Source organism: Miscanthus floridulus, chromosome 7 (assembly GCF_019320115.1).
Source record: "Miscanthus floridulus cultivar M001 chromosome 7, ASM1932011v1, whole genome shotgun sequence".
Taxonomy (NCBI): domain Eukaryota; kingdom Viridiplantae; phylum Streptophyta; class Magnoliopsida; order Poales; family Poaceae; genus Miscanthus; species Miscanthus floridulus.
In genome coordinates this window covers 130,929,382-130,935,381 of record NC_089586.1, presented here as the reverse complement: position 1 = coordinate 130,935,381, position 6,000 = coordinate 130,929,382, and positions in this window count along the sequence as shown.

The following is a 6,000-nucleotide window of genomic DNA, read 5'->3' as shown; positions in this document are numbered from 1 at the left end:
GTCGCCCTTGACTATAGGAGCAGGTGAGGGACTATTTTTGTGCATACTGAATTTCTTTAAGATCTTTTCCATATATGCCTTTTGTGACAGTCCTTATACCCTTTTTCTTCTATCTCGGTGAATCTCGATCCCTAGAACGAACGAGACTTCGCCAAGATCTTTCATATCAAATTTCTTTGTCTCCAGTAGTAGACTGACATCACTACTAGCAAGTAAGATATCATCTACATACAGGACAAGGAAGTTAAACTTTCCATTCTTAAACTTTGTATAGACACAATTGTCCTCTACATTCTCTTTAAAAAAAACCTAAAATTCTTTATTGTCTAATCAAACTTCAAGTACCACTGTCTTGAAGCTTGTTTTAATCCATAAATGGGTTTCTTTAGGCGGCATCCCATTCGTTCTTTTCCTTCCATGACAAAACCTTTCGGTTGTGCCATATAAACATTTTCCTCCAAGTCTCTGTTGAGAAATGCCGTCTTTACATCCATATGATGTAATTCTTAATCGTAATGTGCCACTAATGCCATTATGATTCTGAAGAAACCTTTACATAAGACTGGAGAATAGGTCTCATTGTAATCAATCCCTTCTCTTTGCATATAGCCTTTTACCACAAGTCGCGCTTTATATGTTTCTATATTCCCTTGAGAGTCAAGTTTTGCTCTGTAGACCCATTTACAGCCTACTGTATTGGCTCCTTTAGGAATTATTTCAAATCCCAAACTTTATTGACATTCATCAATTTCATTTCATCTTCCATGGCCTCAAGCCACTTTGATGAATGATCACTTCTCATGGCTTCTTCAAATGAGGTGGGATCATCCTCCATTTGAAATTCCTTAGTGTTATACACTTCATAATCAGCAGAATAGCTGATTTTCTAACTTTTTGAGACCTTCTAGGGGCCTCCACATTTGGCACATCATCTATTTGAGGTTGTTGTTGCTCCTCCTCATGTGTGGCAATAAGTTCTATAGAATCCTGAAGAACAGGTTCCTCATTTTCATTCATTGTTACCACAGATGAAATAACAACAGGTGCTGACACCATAGTATCTAGCACTATCGATGCAGCTATAGCAGGTAGTGAGAAAAATGGCTCATGAATCATTGGAGTTGACGCATACACCCGCTCCACTTCAAGGATAATTTCTCGAGCTACCATGCTCCCCCTCATCTTTTCATTCTCTAGGAAAACATCGTGTCTCATTTTCACAAACTTTGTATGTCTCTCTGGACAGTGGAAAACAAAAACCTTTTGACTTTTCTTTATTGTCAATGAAATGGCACCTTACTGTTTTGGGATATAACTTTCCAATGTTTGGGTTAAATACTTTAGCTTCAGTAGGGCTCCCCCACACACACGCAAGTGGTTTAGTGAGGGTACACTTTCTGTCCACATCTCATACGGTGTTTTGGGCACCGACTTACTTGGTACTCTTTTGAGAATATGAATGAGGTTTTTAACGCCTCCATCCACAGGCTCAACTGTAAGGTGGAGTAACTTATCATACTGCCCATCATATCTATCAGGGTACGATTGATTCTTTTAACTACTCTATTCTGCTGAGGTTCACCCGGTATAGAATACTGGGCTACTATGTCATTCTTTTAGGGTATGCTGACCGTAGTACTCCTCCACGGTCAGACCTGACTATCTTAATCTTTAATATCTTAAATTTATCCAATACATCTTTTCTTTCTTTAATTGAATAAATATAGCCATGATGGGAGTAATCATTTGTGAATGTTATGAATGAATCATTACCATTCACACTCTTTACAAGAAACTGATAATCTATGGAATTCCTGCGCTTCGTTTGTTATCTTTCCGTAATTCTTTTTACATACTTTCCTTTGTTCTAAAACTGAGAGCTCTAATGGAGGAAGAATATCATTATTAACTTGTCTTTCCATTCTCCTCCTCGAAATATGGCCTGAACGATAGTGTCATAATTTCGACAACACATCGTGAGCTCTCTTATGCCACCATATCCAGAGTAACACTCTGTCACCAGCTGCTTTATCAGCTGAGTAGCATATGTCTTTGAAGTGTCAGTGAACTGACTCTTTATTCTATCGAGGTACTCGGTGACCGTGTCATATTCTAGGATTAAGCCCACAATTATGGGTTCAATCATGTTCTTTATCACAGCCAAACATTTCTTGTTGACAGTAATCCACTTTCTATGCTCAAAAGCCATAGGATATCTTTTGGGATTCAAAATCCCTTTCTTTAGTTGCCCAAGTGACATCATTCTCTTTTATCTTCCTCATCGGTGCCACAATCTCAGTGGAACACGGTGAGGTGACTACCCAATCCACCTTAGATAGGATAAAAACCAGATCATAACTTTTCTTAACATAAAATTAACACCATTTGCATGCCTTGATTCCAACGTTGGTCAAAATCAAAATATACAACTATTCTTATACACTAATTCTACATTACCGTTGGGTAGAAATAGAATTAATGCATAAATCATTAACTTTCACAATTGTTCTTACACACTAATTCTACATCACCGTTGGGCAGAAGTAGAATTAATGCATAAATCATTAAAATTAACATCTGTTCTTATACACTAATTCTACATCACCGTTGGGCAGAAGTAGAATCAATGCATAAATCATTAAGATTACGATATTGTTATTAACAACGTTGGTCAGAAAATAACAACATCATAATCCATGACAAATCTCTTTTCTCCAATTAAATACCATATTGGTTTAAAATAACTGGAGAATCAACAATTTCTTTAGCAGCGGAAAACTTTTCTTTTTCTCCAATTAAATACCACGTTGGTACAAATTAACTGGAGAATAAATAATTTCTCTAGCTATGGAAAAACTTCTCCTTTTCTTGAATTTTACCCACAGGGAAAATTGCTTTTTATATTTTCTTTAATCCATTAATCAATTTTCAGGAAATAAACATTTACTGGAAAAACTTCCTTTTCTCGAGTTAAATATCACGTCTGTTCAAAATCACTGGAGAATATACATTTTCTTTAGCAGCGGAAAACATATGCTCAATTTCTTGAATTTTACCCGTAGGAAAAATTACTTTTTCTATTTCCCTTTTTGAGCTATTTTTCATTTTCCAGAAATAAATATTTGCTGGAAATAGAAAAAGGAAAAACTCATTCTTTTCTGTACTGTACTTTCGGCCCAAAACGACAAGGCGGCCCACGGCCCACGCCCGCGTGGGCGCTTCCCGCGATCTCCCCCGCGCCCAGGCCGCAACCTAGGCCTGGGCCGGGAATTCGGCCTGGCGCGCGCACCCGCCTGGGCTGAAAACTAGTCCGCTCGATCTGAGTCGTCCGATGGAGATCGACGGCTGCGCGTCGATTTCGCGCGAACAAAACCACAGCCGCGGCCTCCGACCGGAAACCCTAGGGTCATTTCGCTTCCTCCGCTTCTTTCTCTACGCTCTCTCTTCTCAGCGCTGTGAGCACCGAGCGGCGATCGAGCGGGCGAAACAGCGAGTGAGCGGGCGGTGGAGCAAACTTGGCGCCGTCGCCGGCACCCTCGCCGACGCGCGTGCTCCCTAGTGGGTGAGCACGCCGCCGTCGAGCGGCCTGGCCACGGTGCCCCCTTTGCCGAGCCCGGCGAGCAGTAGCCCCGGTTCGGCCTATCTTCTCCCGCGCCGGCCAAGGCTATCCCGGCTCTTCTCTTCCCGCGCCGGCGAGGGTGGATCCGTCCCCTTCCCTTTCTCCTTTCCCACCCCCTTCTTTTCGATTTGGATCTCACTTTCCTCTTATCTGAACCGAACCGAAGGAGGGGATTAGGGTTAGGGTTTCTTTGATTCCTTTCTTTTCTTTTCTTTGATTTCTTTTGTTTCTTCTCGGATTCAACCGGTTAGGGATGAGGATCCGTTCTAGGGTTAGGTTTAGGGTTCGTATGCCGACCCTGTTCTTTTCCCCTTTCTTTTCTGTTTTTCCTTTCTTTTCTTTGACATCCGAATGGATCTAGGGTTAGGTTCTGTTTTCTTTTATTTCTTTTCTTTTCCCTTGTTTACCCGAACAGATTATCCCCGTTCTAGGGTTAGGGTTTCGGCTCTGTGAGCCTAGGGCCCTATTTCTTCTCTGATCCGAAAGGATCTGTTCTTTTCTTTACTTTTGTCGTGCGCCGTCGAACGGTGCGGCTCCTTTTCCCCACGCGCGGTGGCGGTGATGACCGGTAGACCGTGAGCCGGTCTCTCGTTCTTTTGCTTTTACCCGGTTAGGGTTAGGGATACACAGGAATACACAGAGGTAACCTGCTCCGGTACCATTGTTAGGATCGATGTGAGTACCTTTCTGTGTAACCCGTATATTTGGATAGGCTCCTCGCCTTTCTCAGTAGATGCACCGCAGCCAGTGCCGCGGTGTAGAAGACGTCCAGCGCCGGCGAGATGAAGTCCAATGACGCCGACGATGTCCTGCAGGGGAGACGGCGGAGTCGGTGGGCCATCCCGTCGCTGGCAGCACGCTTTAGGATCGGATTAGGGTTTGTCTGTGGGTGGGTGTGGCGGCTCCGGTCAACCTCGTAGTCCAAGCCCTCACTCCCACCTTTCTTTTATGTGTGCTGTGCGACAGGGACCCTCCAACCGAATTAGGGTTGGACTCCCCTAATCAGGGAGTAGAGATAGGGCCTAAGAGACCGTTAGGCTTATTGGTGGAGATCAACTAACAGTTCCTTCTCATGGCCAAGGATCATCCTCTAGTCGTCTTCCTCGCCCTTGACGAATGTACACTTCTTTCTACGTACGCATAAACATTCGTTTCTGAATCCGTCGCTGCACTGCATAGGCATCTGGGAATGCATGTGGGTACTAGCCCATTGTACCCTTGTGCGGCTGTCAGTTATTATGGATTGGGTTCTACTGTCGCTGGCAAGAGCGCATGAACCAATCATTTACCAAGGAATACTAGCCCATTGTACCCTTGTGCGGCTATCAGTTATTCGCTTGTTGGTTTCAGCTAACCCAAATTAGCCAATTAACAGTGTTTTCCTCTCACAACAAACCAGCAGCAGCCAGCCCAAACCAGCGTGCCGATCAAATAAACGATCGATGTCCCTTTGCGATGGCATCTTCTTCTGAGGCAACGTCGCGATGCTGTCAGCTAACGAGCAGTTGGTCCTTTGCAGGAACCCGAAGAACAGGTCAGCCGATTGGTCGCCAACCACTCCAGTGCCTCGTCTTCTAGAGCCTAGCTAGAGATTGCAGTGCGTTGCATTGCATCACCATTACCCTTTGGTCCCCTGCAAGTTGCAAGAACATAAATACTACAACACCCTAGCAAGAACAAAGTATAGTGCTCCGTACCATGCTGAATTTCGTAGGTGGCCAGTGTAGCTAGCCTGTGCCTCTGCTTGGCACCTTCTCTGCAAAATGGGAGAGCAAAAGGAATCCGCAGACTGCATCGATCCTCCTTCCTGGGCAGTGGCCAGTGACAGCCCCAGAACAGAGCCTGAATGATTTCCAGCTGCAGGAACACACAGGCACACACCAAAATATACGTCCAGGATGTGGCAGATGTATGGAATAAAAACATGGCCACCACCCACCAAAATACCAAATGACCAAATCCTGAAAATGCAAATATGATTCCCGGTTCCTGTAGACGCGCCCATCAGGCCATCACATCGTCTTTTTCATCTCTGCGTGTTCCCTTTGTGCCTGCCTGCTCTATCCTCAGAATTTATGCCCACGTACCAACAAGATATCATGAGAGAATCCTATGGACTAGGGTGGCTGCTTTGGCCCTTGGGGGAGTACCTGATTGGCATATGCTTTTTTCGGGTGGGGGTGTTGGTGCTGCTCCCTTTACCAAATGCAGGTTTTTGTTCACGTTAACGCCTGCCTTTCTGGCACAAACAGGAGTACAATGTTTGCACTAAGGTACTAAATGCAGCAGATTGTTCATTTTAAAACAGACTTAAAAACATATGCTTTAGGAAAAAGAAAGAAAAAGAGCAGCTCAGAATTAGTACTCTGTACTCGCCTTTC